The sequence below is a fragment of the Ochotona curzoniae genome, unplaced genomic scaffold (assembly GCF_017591425.1).
Source record: "Ochotona curzoniae isolate NIBS_2020 unplaced genomic scaffold, NIBS_Ocur_1.0 contig_2321, whole genome shotgun sequence".
NCBI classification, from domain to species: domain Eukaryota; kingdom Metazoa; phylum Chordata; class Mammalia; order Lagomorpha; family Ochotonidae; genus Ochotona; species Ochotona curzoniae.
Window position 1 is genome coordinate 12075647 of NW_024465421.1, and position 16955 is coordinate 12092601.

Consider the following 16955-nt stretch of genomic DNA (forward strand, 5'->3'; position numbering starts at 1 on the left):
GCTGCAGCGATGCTCTGCAGAGGTCCTTACTCGAAAAAATCTCGTGTGGTTAAGCCCATGGAACTTAGGATCACTCCTGCTTGAGCTCAAATTCAACCTCTGCCACATACTAGCTTGCAAGCTTGGAGGGCTGTATTGATTTCCCAGACTGGCTTCATCAGATGCTGGTCCTGCCAAGTACTAGAGGCTGAGCCGAGACAGAAAGCCTGGAGGAAGGTGGAGAGTGAGGGAGCAAGACGTCTCACAGTGCCAGAGAACAGAAGTGCAATCTCTGTAACCTGCAGAGGACTCCTACCAGCTTCTCTTCTGGCTTCTAGAAGTTTCCAGCACCTTCTGTTGGCTCTGCATGCATCTCCAGCCCTCTAATTTTACACGCGCTCCCCTCCACGCCTCTTCTCCTTGTTCTGCCTCTGACCACATTTCCCCTTTCGTAGAAAGATGCCTGGACAATCTCATCTTTAAAAAAAAAATCTATTTTTTTTTAAATTAGAAAGTCAGATATACCGAGAGAAAATGAGGCAGAGAGGAAGATCCTCCATCCACTGACCCATCCCCCAAGTGGCCGCAAAGGTCAGAGTTCAGCTGATCTGAAGCCAGGAGCCAAGAGCTCCCCTCCCCCCTCCCCCAGGTCTCCCACATGGGTACAGAGTCCCAAGGCTTTGGGCCATCCTTGACCGCCGACCCCTCCCCAGGCCACAAGCTGGATGGGAAGTGGGACCATCGAGAGACACGAACCGGCATCAATATGGGATCCTGATGTGTGCAAGGCAAGGACCCCAACAAATAGGCTACCATATTGGTCCTGCACAATCCCATCTTAATAGTTACATCTTCAATGGCTTTTGCAAGATGAGATCACCTTCTGAGATGCCGGGGGTTAGAATGCCAACATCACTTTGGGGGCTAAAGGACACAACTCAACCCATAGCAGTTGCTTTGAGTGTAAAATGAAAATAATCAAGCTTAGCTCTTAGATAAGCGCAGTCTGACATAGATGGCTGAGACACATTGTTCAAACAACAGGAGATCTCAGTAAAATACATGCCAAGGACCCGGCACGGTAGTCTAGCAGCTCATTCCTCGCCTTGCATGCATCAGGGTCCCATAGAGGTATTGGTTCATGTCCTGGCTAGCCCACTGCCATCCAGCTTCCTGCTTGTGGCCTGGGAAAGCAGTAGAGGACGGCTCAGGGTTTTCGGACCTGCACCCACGTTGGGAGACCCAGAAAATACACCTGTCACCTGGCTTCAGATTGGCTCAACTCTGGGCTGTTATGGTCACCTGGGAAGTGAATCAGTGGATGGAGGCGCTTTCTTTCTCGCCTTCTCTCTGTAAATCTGCCTTTCCAATAAAAGTAAATTAATCTTTAAAATTAAGACACATATCAAAATGTATCAAGGCAGAGGCCCTTTCTCAGTGTGCTTGCAGGTGCACAAAAAATATTTGGAAGATGCACAAGGCGTGTGCTGGTGTCATTTCCAGGGAAGGGCACTGCTTAGATTGGGTAAAGAGAGCATGTGTTCGCTGCTTCCAGTTCGAGTCCTTGGTTTCTGACTTTGCCGCTTTGGCAAAGACACATTTTCATAATTTAATCATCAAAAGAAAGCTCAAAAACTCCCAGTGGCGGCTGCCTGTTTAGGCTCTTTTGGAGAGTCAAATGGCAGCCCTGTAGAGCACTTCCCACAGTAAGCATTCAACAGAACAGAGTAGTGGGTTATCTCATCACCATTCTCACCAAGGCATTCCTTTTAATAGAGAAAAACGGATGATTGGCCTACGAACCAGATGAGCTTGCTAAGGAAGTTGTTACATGCATCTGATATATTAGAGAACAGCATTAAAAAATTAAGTGAATTGAAACTCCATAATGGAAGAGAAGCTGTTCTTGCTATCATGTAAAAGGATAACTAAAAAGAACACAGAATATAAATTTCAGGTCGGTTTGCATTTTTTGTTAATTTATTTACTTCACAGGTATAAAAAGAGAAATTTGCCATCCACTGAGTCACTCCCCCAAATGCCCAGCATGACCAGGCATGCGCAGAAGGAGGTTGGAATTCGGGAACTCCATCCAGGTCTCCCACACTCTGCCTTCCAGCGTGTGCCCGAGCAGGTGGCTGGGACTGGACAGGGCCAGGACCCAGATGTTCTACAATGAGACGCAGGCATCCCAAGGAGCCACTTAGCCACTGTGCCAAATCCCTGCGCTACGTGATGTTCAAAATACCATTAAATAAGCATCTGAATACGTTTAAGTGAGTATGACCCACATAGAGAGCAGCCTTGCGCGTGTCACAGAATTGTGAGAGTTCTCTTCTTGCTAGTGGCTTCCACATTTTCTTTAGAGCACATGCCCTACTTTTCCAGGGACAGAAAAACACATTATTGGAAGAAACAGAGATGGAACGTGACGTTTCCTTTCAGAAAGACTGCATCTGGTGAACAATCAACCACCCACACCACAGAAATCCTCATTTCCCAGGGTCATTCCAGTGTCACTGCCGGTAAACATTTACTAAGGCTCAACAGTGACCCCTTAGACCACTAGCTCTTCCCCAACACTTATTCCTTCCTCAGATTCCACCAGCTCCATTTCAAACTCCCCAGTCCCTGCACCGCTTTGAAGATTGATTGATTGATTTTTGAAAGTCAAAGTTACAGACAGCAAGACAGAGAGAGAAGAATCTTCCACCTGCTGGTTTATTCTTCAAATGGCCACAATGGCTAGCACTGACCAAAGCCAGAAGCCAGGGACTTCATCTGGGTCTCCCACATGCGTGGCAGGGACCCCAATATTTGGGCTATTTTTTACTGCTCTTTTTTTTTTTAACCTCAGAAGCACTTGTACTGAATGAATTCAGGAATGAAGTCCATTTTCCAAGTTGGGTTTTCTACTTCGTTAGCAGGCGCTTGGCCAAGCAACTTGGTGTTTCCCCAGCCAATTCAGGGTTGTCTATTTCTTGAGTTTCTATTATTCAAGACCACAAAAGCACTTACTGTTGTAAAGAAGGAACTTGCTCTTTCTTTAGTAGTTTACCTAATATACCCAAGAGTTGTGGTCTTTCCTTGTCCTCCAGCCACCTTTTCCCACCTCCTTGGCTGCTGCCAACAGATGCAGTAGTTAGCAACCTGCTTTTCCACAGTTCATTTCCACCATTTCAGTTACCCAACCTTGAAAATGTTAAATGGAAAATTTCAGAAATAGGCTATTTGTAGGTCTTAATTGCATGTGGTTTCAAGTAGCATGATTAAATCTCAGATTGTGCCATCCTTTGGGAATCATCCCTTTATCCAGCGTCTCCCTGCTGTAGACACTACCTCCCTGGCACTCCCTGGGCATCTCAACAAATCAGTTGTCACAGTATCACATTCAAATAACTCTTATTTTTCTCAATCATGACCCCAAGAAAGAAATAAGGCAAAGCAAGCACAGAGCACAGATGAACGTCAGTGCTCATGGCAATGCTACAGAGAATCCACGGCACATTTATAGGGCTATCCACAATTTTGGCTGTCCACTGGCGTCTTGGAATGTAGATACGGGGCTGTGGCTACAATTCTTCCTAAGGTGGTTCCTCATAGGCCCCTCAGGTTGGGACTTGATCCTGTTTTGCAGTGGGAAGTGCAGAGAAACGCAATGCCGTCTTTTTTGTTGTTGTTTTACTGCATTTGAGAAATGAACCACTGGTGGAAAAATCTGTGTCTTCTCTTCATGTGTGTCTCTCTCAATCTCTGCCTTTCAACTGAAAATACAATTTAAAATGTTAAAGGACTTTTCCGGTGGCGGAGTCGAGGGAAGATACGCAGCAATGGCACCTCGCAAGGGGAAGAACAAGAAGGAGGAACAGGGGATCAGCCTTGGGCCTCAGGTGGCCGAAGCTGAGAATGTCTTCGGGGTCTGCCGTATGTCTGCGTCCTTCAATGACACGTATGTCCACGTCACTGACCTTTCTGGCAAGGAAACCATCTGCCATCTGCCTGGTGGGATGAGGGTAGAGGCTGACCAAGATGAATCTTTGCCATACGCTGCCACGTTGGCTGCCCAGGATGTGGCCCAGAGATGTCAAGAATTGGGGATCACTGCTCTCCATGTCAAACTACGGGCCACAGGAGGAAAGAGAACCAAAACCCTCCACCAGGAGCCTAGTCAACTCTCAGAGCTCTTGCCCACTCAGGGATAAAATTTGGGCGAACTGAAGATGTCACCCCCAGGAAGAAGAAGCCACCATGGTCGCTGCCCGTGAGCAGGACTCCCCAGAGCCCCAGATTATTTTCCGCTAATCAATCGTCATCATGCAAAAAAAAAAAGAAAAAAAGTTCACTTGCAACTGATAAACAACCCAGCCATTGCACTTTGGGGGTCTAACCTAGAGAGCTGAAAATGTACCAGGGAGTTGGCGCGGTGGGTAAGACGCTGCTGGGCATGACTGCATCCTCTTCCAATTCCAGGTTTCTAGTTTTATGTTCCTGGAGCCCTAGTTTCCCGTAGCTAACATTCTGATCTAGAAGTTTCCACCGCCCTTGTAGTACTCTGATATCCAGCAGCCCTGAGTGGGCAAGCCCAGAGGAGCTTCGAAGGGGTGAAGCTGGAAGATGGAAGAATACAACTTCCCTGGATGCCATCTTCACTCCCCAGGGGGAGCAAGCACTTTCTCCGATGCCCGCTGGATCCCATCAAACAGGGAACGACCCTTAGGATGATGATCTGCATCCAGAAAACTAATGAGCAATTGCCAAAGTGCTGCTAATGAGGACTGATTGGCACTGCATTCAGATGCAAATCGAAGTCTTTGTTACTTACAAGCCCCCTCACCCCCCCCCCCTTTTTTTTTTCTTTTAAAAGCAGGCCCTGGGGATGCCAAGAGCGTGGAGATTAAAACTTTTAAATGGGGTTTGGGATTTTCTTCCTTCTGCCTGAATCTACCTGTTCACCCCTCCAACACACATCACTTTCCCAGACTCATCCAAATAAAAGTTCTTTGAAAAGACCTTGCATTTAAAATGTGTTAGAAGCAGGTGCAGCTAATAACTCCCTGATGAAGGGGCGTTATTAGCTCCCACCAGAGGAGCTGGGTTTTACCTTTTTTTGTCTCCTTCCCTGTAAATCTCAAGGTCTTAGTATCTGACATCTTCCAACTCTAAGCACTTTTCATGTTGCTCTTCACACCCTCACGTCAACGTGTCGCCTTCACACACGGTGCTGACCGGGTGCTTTCCTGCCAGCTCCTCCCCTCAATCATCAGGATCTGACCTGGACTCAGCAGGTGCTTAATGATTGCACAGGGAGTAAACACAGGACTCCATCTCTGCTGCCATCTTTTATCTTGTCCATCTGTGGAATGTGACCTCCTGAGGCTAGTCCAAGGGCACAAGAATCCAATGAGATGGCTGCATTGTTAGTTTCTTTTTCTTAATATTTATTTATTTTTATTACAGATATACAGAGAGGAGGAGAGACAGAGAAGATCTTTCGACCAATGATTCACTCCCCAAGTGAGTGCAACGGCCAGTGCTGCGCCGATCCGAAGCCAGGAGCCTCCTTCTGGGTCTCCCATGCGGGTGCAGGGTCCCAAGGCTTTGGGCCGTCCTCAACTGCTTTCCCAAGCCACAAGCAGGGAGCTGGATGGGAAGCAGAGCTGCAGGGATTAGAACCTGCGCCCATATGGGATCCCGGCGCGTTCAAGGTGAGGACTTTAGCCGCTAGGCCACGCCACCGGGTCCTGCATTGGTAGTTTCATGAAAATTTTTCCTTTGAGCATTGAGCTACCAGGACCTGCTCCCAAGGCTGGTAATGACCGGGATGTACCATGGTATAGCCCCTGGGCATGGATGATTAACAGAAGTGTCTCATCTCTCTCTTTCCCTTAGTAGGTGCCCTGAAACACACACTATGCCACAACTCCAGTGCAAATGTATGAGTCTTAAATGTACAGCAAATGCTTAAAGCAATGTATGACACATAGTAAGTATTCCATCAGCAGTGATTGCATCATTGGATCTGTAAAGCCAGAATGCTAGAAAACTTCTAGAAGTGATCTCTGTCAAAGTGGAGAAGGCAAAGGAAAGGGAGCATGCTCCTAACTTAGCCACTGTGGCTGGGTGTGGCCGCCCCCCCAGAGGTTCCCAGAGACCCTGCAAGCTCAGGGTCACCATGAGTGCTGCTGTTCAGCACAGGACCTGCGGGTCCTCATTGTGACCCCACCTCCATCAGCCACTGCTACTGCAATTAAAGGCAAAAGGGAAGACCCACCCACTCCAGAGCCACCAATGAGAACTTGTCACTTCCCATCTCAGACTCAATGAGAAACAGCCAGGGCAGGATAACCAGAGCTCCCCTGGTTATCTATTGGAAACAGCCAGAAGCCCAAATGACAGGGCCTCTGGGCCTTGCCCCTGTGCCCCATTGCTGCTGCCAAGCTGCAGCCTCATGGGCACCCCAGCGTCAGTCTGTCCCCACAAGTTGGACACAGAGCTTGGCACGGTCCTTCTCTCTCTCTGGCTTCGGATGGAGATACAGGCTGTGTCCCATCAACCCAAAGACCTGGTAGCAGGGCCGTGTAGAAGCCCAGCCTTGGGGTGGGACAAACGGGGAAAGGCTCCACAGGAAACAGAGGGTGATCTGAAAGGGGTGACCAGCAGGTCTGTGTCCAAGAGAGGGGGACCAATGTTCACACAGTGCAAAGACATGAAGATCCACATTGAGCAGCCCTATTCCCAGAGATGTGGTTCATTTAATCCACCATTTCCCAACAATTGTACAATGAACCCCATTCATCTCAACTGCTTTTAGAAAAGTGGTTCTGGAAGGATTAACACAAAATAATTGGTGGGGGTTAAAGCTGGAGACCTGGATGAGCTACCCAAAGAAAGGACTCTCCTCTTTCATTCTTTAAGCACTTTTGCATTTCTTTCAGTTCTGCAGGAAAGCTTAATGCATTAGGGAAATTTAAATGAAAGAGACACATGGAAATAGTTCAACATTAACTAATCCTAGCACCGTGATATTGGGGGCGGGGAGAAGACAGAGGAATGAGGAAATCTTTACCAATGAAAGGAGGAAAAAAAAATCCATCTGGAATGGTTGGTTGATGGTGGTAAGGGACTGGGCAGCTGAGGACAGGGAATGGATTCCGAGTATGGGCAAAGAGTACGATGAGAGATTGGTGTAGAAATCCGTGAAATAAGGCATCGGGAGCAACCAATAAGGTAGGTTTTAGGAGGCTCCGCCCCCTGCCCAGCATCATGCCACCGCGAGCAGGAAATCCCAGGCAAAAAGAGGGATGGCATTTGGGTTGTTTCTGCCCTCCACCCCAAAGCTCCAGAGGCACCTCTGTTGGCAGCTGGCTGCAGGGCAGCCTTTGCCAAGAGTTAATGGGGTGCCAGGCGAAGGTTGTTCCCCACCCACCTGCCTCCTCACCCAAGGCCATACATGTAGGTGGGTCCAGAGAAGGAAAAAGAGTTGGGGCAAAGATGCCAAGTTGGAGTTAATCGAGCCAGACTGTTCTCTGTTTATCTGGCATCAGAAATCTACAAAGTGCCCTTGTCAACACGTCCTAACAAGCAGTGATTGTATCTTTTGTTTGTTTGTGGGTCTTGGCTAACCTGATGGGCCAAGAGATTTTCGTGTGTGTGTGTGTGTGTGTGTGTGTGTGTGTGTGTGTGTGTGACACAGGTAACTGTCGTCTCAATTGTTCACTTCCTCAGATGCATCAGAGTGAGTGACACTCACCTTTGCCTTCCAAACAGGCCACTTGACCTTCAATGAAAAGGTAAATATGCTACAACATCATTGCTTTATTTATATTAAAATACTACCAAGATGGAGATAAGTATTTTCCTAGGCATGGTGAAACCTTGGAAATAGGCAGCCCAGGGAAATGCAAGTCTAGACGCAAGGTCATTGGCAATGAGCTGCCATCTTCACAAAAGCGTCCCCTGGCTATTACATTAACAAGGCAATGCGTAATCCTGCATTTTAAATGGCTGAATTATTTGACCCTCTTAGAACCTCTGAGGATTAACCTTATAACGTGGTCACTTTTGGTTCTGAAATACTCCCACTAGGGGGCGTGTGTAGCCCTCTAGGAGCGGTGGAAGGAGGTGAGCGCAGACTAGTCTCTAGGTGTCAGCGTCTTATGGTCAGGGAGCCTAATCGGCCTGCCCCTGTATGAATAAAAATTTATTGGAACACAGCCATGCGCCTTCATTTGCTGTCTGTGGCAGCTTTCGTGGTGCAAAAGCAGAACTGAGTAATGGTGACAGAGACCTTATCGTCTTGAAACATAGCTACCAACTATTCCTTTCCAGATAAAGCTTCCCCACCCGGTTCTAGGACCCCCCCCCTCCAGAAACATGACTCCAACCCTCCCTGAAGAGTCGCCTTTCTCACACACAGAGGAGAACCCCCCAAACAGGCAGTGCTACACCTTCACAACACCCCGGGGCAAGTACAGTCACATGTCACCTAACAGAAGTACAGTCTGAGAGTCTGAGCGGTGTGTTGTTATGCAGATGTCACAGGAAGTCACACACACACAGCCCATTCTATGCCATGCAGGACTGGCAGGGTGGTCACCCCCACCCCCTTCGCAGGGGAGGAAACCAAGGTGCCGAGAGGCAAACCAAGCTTCCCAGAGCTCCATGGCCAGGACGTGTTGGGCAGGTTATCTGAACTTGGGTCGTTTCTAGAGTCTGCACATTTAACTGCCACCTGTCAGGCTTTCAAAAAAAAATCTTGAGGAGAGCAGGGAAACAGCCACCTACAAAGATTCCAACTCTTCAATCGCAGCCTGAGAATCTAGAGGCAAAAGGAAGTGATACTTTCACATCTTTGAGTGCCAAAGATATTTTTAACTCAAACGTCTAGACCCTGACACCTCACAATCAAGCGTGATGGCAGAATAAAGACGTTATCAATCATGAAAGCTCACAGATCTTCTCCCCCAAGTGCTCTTCCCAAGGCTGACGCAAGACAACGGGCTGTAACAAAGTGGGAAATTAAAACTTTGAAGAGAGTCAGGGGTTGGGCTCCGTGGTTAAGATGTGGCTTTGGGTACCTGCGTTTAGTGGTGGTGGGCTGGTACTAGGTTCCATTCGAGGCTTCGCTTTCAAATTCCAAGTTGCACACCCTGGAGACAGCAAGTGGTACTCAAGTAATTCAGTCCCTGCTCTCACACTGGAGAGTGGATTGAGTTCCCAGTTTTTAGCTTCGGCTGGCAGAATCTCAGCTGCTGTAGGCATCCGGAGGGTAAGCCAGTGAGTAGGATCTCTCCCTTTCTTTCAAACAAACCCGTTTTTAAAAATTAGCATTTGCTATCTAAGGGACCAAGCCGAATGATGTGAATAGGTTAGAGACAGAAAAGAAAGTAAGGCAGACCCGGCACAGTAGCCTAGTGGCTAAAGCCCTCACCTTGCACTCACCGGAATCCCATATGGGCACTGGTTCTATTCCCGGTAGTCCCGATTCCCATCCAGCTCCATGCTTGAGGCCTGGGAAAGCAGTCAAGGATGGTCCAAAGCCTTGGGACCCTGCACCCGCGTGGGAGACCCGGAAGAGGCTCCGGGCTCCTGGCTTCGGATCGGTGCTGCTCCAGATGTTGTGGCCACTTGAGGAATCAATCATTGGTCGAAAGATCTTCTTTGTCTCTCCTCCTCTCTGTATATCTGACATTGCAATAAAAATAAAATAAATATTTAAAAAAAGAAAATGAAAATAAGGAAGGGTGAGAAGGAGTCCATTCCTCACCCTTCCAATTCCAAAGTTACTAGATCAAGTCTTTAATTGAGAGAACAAGAAAAAGCATGACAGATAAATGTTTATAAATATGATGGGAAATCAGAGAAGAAATGGATAGAAGATGAGAATTTGCCTCTTTAGGTTGGATTGGTGGTGGGGGCAGGGGAGGAGGTGAGGACAGCAGGGGCTGCTGGTTTCCTTGTTGTATTTGGTGCCTCGCTGGGTTTTAAGATCACTCTCCGAGGGCCTGGTGTTGTGGCGCATCCGGTAAACCCACTGCTTGCAACATCTGCCAATCAGAGTAATGACTGGAATCAGCTGCTCCACTTCTGATCCAGCTTCCTGCTGAAGTGCCTGGGAAGGCAGAGGCTCATGGTCCAAATCCTTGGGCCCCTGCCATCCGCAGGTGAAACCAGGGTGGAGTTCCTGTGGCTCCTGGCTTCGGTCTGGTCCGGGCCTGGAAATTGTAACCCTTTGAGGAGTGAACCAGTAGATGGTAGATCTCTCTCACACACACACCTTCTATCAGTCTTTCAAATAAATAGACACATCTTTAAAAATAAAACCTGTCTCAGTCTTGATTGCCTGCTTGTCCCTCCATCTTCTGTGACCTTTAGGAGATGTGTGGCCCTTTAGAGGGGACACCAGGATGGGCTCCTTAGCCACCCTCAGATGGTGAGACACAATGTCCAACTCGGCTATGCCAAGGCGCATGTGCCTGGCTCAGACTCAAATGCCACTTGGTGTGTCAGGTGCTGGTCCCTCAGTCCTTCCATACTCAACCTGACAAAGATGGCATAGGGATCCCTTTAGCATTGGATTTGTATTTGCCTAGTACCCATCACAAGGGAGGGAGCTCACCAATACGGTCCTTTCCCAGGACAAAGGAACTGGCTGCCCCCCACACAAAACCAAGCCTGCACTCTGAATAACATGCCACTTGTGCCCAGCTTCTAAAGCATCAACGCTAAGGGATGGCGGCGTGGCGCACCTGCTAAGCTACTGCCTGTAATGTCAGCATCCCCCATGAGTACCAATTCAAGTCCCAGATGCTCCACTTCCAATTCAGCTCCCTGCTGATGGCCTGGAAAAGCAGCAGGAGATGGCCCAAGTACTTGGGTTCCTGTCGTGTATAAGGAAGTCCAGCTCCTGGCTCCCGGCTTTCCTGGGCATTGTAATCATTTGGGCCATGAATCATCTCTTGGAAGAGAGAAGAGAAAAGAGGAGAGAAAAGAGGAGAGGAAAGGGGAGATGAGGGGAAGGAGAAAAAAGGGAGAAGAAGTCATCTGAAAACAATGGCATTCTCTTCCTTGTCATCCATTCTCACTGCTCAGAGGTAATCTCGATTTAAACAGTTCTGGGGTGTTCTCCGTGAAAGTACCCATGCATATTGCTTGTAACTTTTTAAATGGCTATTTTAAAAGGTTTTTTTTTTAAGTGTCTAGTCTGTCCCAGACTCTCTGTTACAAGTGTAAAAAAAAAGTCCTTGTAGAAAATCTAACAAAGTTTCCACTTCAGCTGTGGGATTTAGGTTCTCAGCCTGGGACAGAGACTAATTCCTGGTTCTCAGAGAGCTGCAGTGGACCTCGCCCGTGTTACCAGCTTTAGCTCACACCGAAGGCACTATGTGTAAAACAGGAGGACCCAGGAGACTGCCCAAAAGTGCCACGCCGAGAGTAGGAACGCTTGTTTTGTATTGCTGACGTGTGGGTTTGGGATCATGGGGCCACAAACGAGTTCAGAAAATACTGTTAATGCATTGGATTTGCACACCACAAATAACTCACGCCTGTGCAGCTTCTTCGGCATTCTGCCTGAAGCATGGTGCTTAAGAAGCAAACTTGGGAAATTGCAGGTGAATAATTTTTTCCAGAACTGGCACACCATCAGACTGAAGTACAATTGGCTGACAGCAGCAGAGACCCACCCAGGCACTGGGGATCAAACCGTTTCATTCCAATTGTGTGGTGTAAAATCCTAGGATGGGAGAGCTGCCCTGCGGTGTTATTTGGGGTTTTAAGTCCCTTCGCTCATTCTTAGCATTTCGTGTCAAACCTCGGACTTGCTGTCATTTACTGTATGTCCATGGCACTCAAATTCTGGGCTGATCAAGAGCAGAGCTGCTGGGCATTTGGCCACCCCAAACAGAATCAGCTTTCTTCTCTTTTTAAGATTTATTTTATTTTTATTGGGACGTGAGATTTACAAAGAGAAGGAGAGACAAAGAGAAAAGATTCTCCATCTACTGGTTCACTCCCCAAGTGCCTGCAATGACTGGAGCTGAGCCAATCCAAAGCTAGGACCCAGGAGCTTCCTTCGAGTCTCCCATATGAGTGCAGGATCCCAAGGCTTTGGGCTGTTCTCAACTGCTTTCCCAGGCCACAAGCAGGGAGCTGAATGGGGAACGGAGCAGCCGGGATACAACCCGGTGCCCATATGGAATCTCTGTGCACGCAAGGTGAGGGCTTTAGCCACTACGCTCCGTGTCGGACTCAAAATCAACTTCCTGTTATTAAAGATTGGGTGAAGGCGGACGTAAGCTCTTCTTGGCACCTGAAGTCTTTGTGATGTGTATCTTCTTCAAGGAAAAAGTATTGCTCTGCTGAGCGAAGCATAAAATTATCCATTTCCCCAAAGCCATTGCTCGTCTAGAATGCTTCCACTATGGGCACAGCACCACACTCCAGCCATGTACTCAGCCAAGAACCTGCAAGCTGTCTTCCACTCCTCCCCAGTTCTCCTGCTCCTGCCCCCATTCAAGCCTGAGCGTGTTCTGTTGACTCTGCCCCAAGCCTTGCTGCGTCTAATGTCCGTGGTCCTCGCCCTAGTCCAAGCCACACCTCTTACCACCTCATCTACTACCATCACTCCCACCCGGTCTTCTGGCTTCTGTTCTTTCAAAACTGTCTAGGCATGAGTTTTGTGGCCCAGCAGATGTGGAGCCACTGAGATGCCACTGTCCCATCCTGGAGTACAAGTTCCAGTCCCAGCGGCTCTGCTTTCTGATCCAGCTCACTGCTCATCCTCCTGGGAGGTGGCAGAGGATGGCTCCAGTACTTGAGTTAGTTCCTGCCACTCATGTTGCAAACCTGGAAGGAATTCCAGACTCCTGGCCTCAGCCTGGCCCATTCCAAGCTCTTTCTGGCATCCAGGAAGTAAACCAGTAATGGAAGATCTTCCTCTCTTTCTTCATCTTCCCATCTCTCCATTTCTCTCTATGTCTCACTCCACCTTTCAAATACACAACATTTAAAATGAATTATTTTGTAATGCCAGATCCTTGTGATTCCTTACATCTGCCAAAGCAGAGCTCAGGAAACTGCATGTGCCATAAGGCAAATCTTTTTAACATTATCATTGTCATTGTTCTCCCCAGTCCCCGGCTACAAGTCTGCTGCCTAGCCTTACAGACACCCCTCTCCTGAGTGTACCCATGTCCATGACACCATACACGACTGGCTCCCCTCACCTGGCATGGTGGGCTCAAAGCCCCTCTGGGTTGTAGCCCGCTTCACGGCTCTGTTCCTTTAGAGGCTGAACAGTCCCCCCACTGCCCGGCATGCGTGGATTTCCCACATTTTACTTCCTCTCTGTCCATCTGCGGGTGTACCTCTGTTGCTTCCACCTTTGGACCGCTGTGAGTTAATGTGGCCCTGAATGTGAAAGTCAGTGTTTGTTTTGGCTGAGCATTTGCTTTCAGTGCTTGCTTGCAGATGCGTACTTAGGAGTAGCATTGCTGGGTCACGTGGCATGTTTGTGTCTAGCTTGTGGAGAAACGGCCAAAACCTGGTCCCACTCTCATCCTCTTATAATCTGTCTTCACACAGCAACTAAAATGACTTTGAAAATTAGAAATAGATCATGCTACAAGTGTCCCACTGTGCATGGGACACTTAAACCCTCCCCCCACTGGCTGTAATACTCATGTCTTCCACCTTGCTCTCACTCTCTCTCTCCAATGTATCTCTTAACTGTATGGGTTTGTTTACCGAACATTTCCTGTTTGTACCGAAGTATTGCATTTGCTTTTCCCTCCAACTGAAAGGCTTTTGCTCCTGTTCTGTCCGTGGAAGACTCAGTCGTAGCATTCAGGTCCAACCCCAAGTGTCAGTTCCTCAAGGGGATCTTCCTGAAGGAAGCCACATCCTACCCTCTTTATCCACAAAACTACCCTTCGGGGAAGACCCAGCTGGAAGGAGACTCAGGGTAGATGAGACAGGGGGAGCAACACAGCTAAATGCAGAAAGTAAGAGAAGTGTTTTATTACTTACAAGTCCATGACCAAATGAGGGTGCCCTCAAGGGCCAACAGGAAGACCAGAGACAGTGGGGTGCTCAACCAGCAGGTAGGTAGCTAGAAGGAGACCCAGGTCTCTGGGGGCCAAGAACTTTCTTAAGGGTTCATGGATGAGTTTGCTCAATGAGCACTGCCCAAGTTTAGAGCAAGCCGGCATGAGTTCTGTGGAACTGCCAATAGATTGTCAGTACAGCGTACCTGGGCAATCCCTTCAGGCTCTAGGGTGAATCAGAAAGGTGGCATCCAATTGTCCCACAGGGAGGTGGTCACCATGAAGTGGTTGAGTATGGCAGACACCTGGATCAACCCTATTGAACTAGGAGGACAGAGAACCAGAAGCCATGTCAAGTGGAACTGACCAACATTTCTAGAGTGAGAAAATTGATTTTCTGTTCCAAGTGGATGCTGAGGCAGTGCAAAACTGTAGCTTTGCCTTTTGGTGCCTCTGCATCACCACATCTTCATGGAAGGCAGTTGCAGTGTGAGTGATGGTGGTATTGACAGCAGTAGGGGAGAGAAATCACTGTGACCATGTTAGGAGATGCAAAGTCAATGATTACAGTGAGAATTGGAGCAGGGCGGAGTAGAAACAGACATCAGCAGGTGGCTGGTCTTCTTCCCAGCGGGGTGGGGGCTAAGATTTAATGAATAAGAGGAGAGGCAGTTGCTTCCTGGGGAAATGATGATCTAAGTGAATTTGTGTGATCTGTCCCGGAGTTTCCCACAGGTATGCAAGTGTATATGTGTGGGGGGAGAAGGGGGTGTCCATTTGAGCAAAGAGCAAGGATTCTTTTTTTTTTTAAGATTTATTTTATTTTTATTGCAAAAGGAGGAGAGACGGAGAGGAAGATCTTCTGTCCAATGATTCACTCCCCAAATGACTGCAACAGCCGGTGCTGTGCTGATCCGAAGCCAGGAGCCTCTTCCAGGTCTCCCACACAAGTGCAGGGTCCCAAAGCTTTGCGCCATCCTTGACTGCTTTCCCCGGCCACAAGCATGGAGCTGGATGGGACATGGAGCTGTCAGGATTAGAACTGGCACCCATATGGGATCCCAGCGTGTTCAAGGCAAGGACTTTAACAGCTAGGCCACTGTGCCGGGCCCAAGAGCAAGGATTCTACCAGGACCCTGGGCTACACAGATAGGGACTTTAGGAAGAAAGGCAGAAACCTGTCCTGTGACATTGTGTACCTTAGGAGTGGCTATCTATGGACATGGTTGGGTAGAGGTTTCAGATGCTCAGGTGACATCATTGCTGGTACAAGAGACAAACACATTCCATCCCTGAAGTCATAGCCTGGGGCAATGGAACCTCCATCGGTGAGATGTGGGTCCAGAGCATTGGCATCTGGGATGTAGGATTGGGGTGCCCTTTCACTTGAGTGCCAGTGGGCTTCACCATTTTGCCATGTGATTGAAATAAAGTGCTTACTGGAGGCTTGGGCTTCTGGCTGCGAGACCAAGAAAGAACTCAAGCCAGCAGTAGTATAACCAAGAGTCAACATGCACGGATCCGGTGAACCTGACGGGATTTTCTGAGGAGTGGGCGTGGAGGTTCACAGGAGTCCTGATGCAGATGGGTGACTTCCTGGTCTGTGAAACCATCTATGGTGAATGAATCCCTGCGGAAGCCACGTCCTCTATCTGGCCTCCAGCTGGTAGGAGATGAGCAAAGTAAAACATGTGTAAGATGGATTAAAGCCTGGAGCAAGAAAGAAAACACTCAGGGTTCATATACTGGACTGGAATCAGAAAAAGATTTATTTGAGGACACAATTATGGCTCTCAAATAAACCTCCTGTTTGAGATCTTCCAGGGGCAGAAAAGTTGTATTGAATGTCTTTCGCCACCGGCCATAGAAAAAAAAATGTATCATTTTGGTCACTCCCAGTAATGTTTCTAACACAGAAGGGGATGTGAAATGTCATCGAAAGGACAATATAAATGGACACGTGTAATTTGTGAGGAACAAGAGCCTCGGAGTTTTCATCTTGGGATGGATCATGGCGGAGGAATGGCTTAGTGACTCACAGGAACCATTAAGACAAGAGCATTTGTTGGGCAGGGCTTCCAGTGATAAGATCGTCACCTGAAGTCTGGCCAAGTGTTTGGGACACTTTGTTAGGGACATGTTGTATAAGGGATGGAACACAGAAACATTCCGCTCAGTCACCTCGGCCTGTTGATGAGAAGTGACATTCGCAGCATCTGTGGATACCCAAGACTTTTTTTAAAATTTAAAGATTATTTTTATTGGAAAGTCAGATTTACAGAGAAGAGAGACAGAAAGGAAGATTTGTCATCTGCTGCTTCACTCCCCAAGTGGCCCCAACAGCCAGAGCTGAGCCTATCTAAAGTCAGAAGCTAGAAGGCAGGAGCTCCTTCTGGGTCTCCCACATGGGTGCAGGATTCCAAGGTTTTGGACTGTCCTCGACTGCTTTCCAGGCTATAGGCAGGGAACTGAATGGGAAGTGGAACAGCCAGGACATGAATGGGTACCCATATGGATACCGGCACATGCAAGGTGAGGACTTTAGTCACTAGACTACCACACCGAGCCCCACCCATGAGTGTTTACTCAGTTCATCCTAAGAGGTTTTCAGGAGGGGAAATCAGGTAGTCAGGAGGGGGCAGGGAGCAGTGATCTCCTCCAGCACCCTGTGTCCACGGCAGGTGTAATATATTAGAGAGCCCAGATTTGTTCCATCCTGTCTTAGGGAGGCCTTGGTAAACATGTTTGATGTAGGGTGCTGTGTTCTAAAGCCAAAGCATGCCAGGAAGCCACAGGCCGGGATCTGCGATCAATTCCCTCTTTACAACAGCCCAGTAAGTGTCTTATGAGGCTGGGAAGCCTAGTGCCTTCAGAGACTTGGGGAGTGGGCATGGTGCCCTCTCTTCCCACACCCTCCTAGGCCTGGCCCAG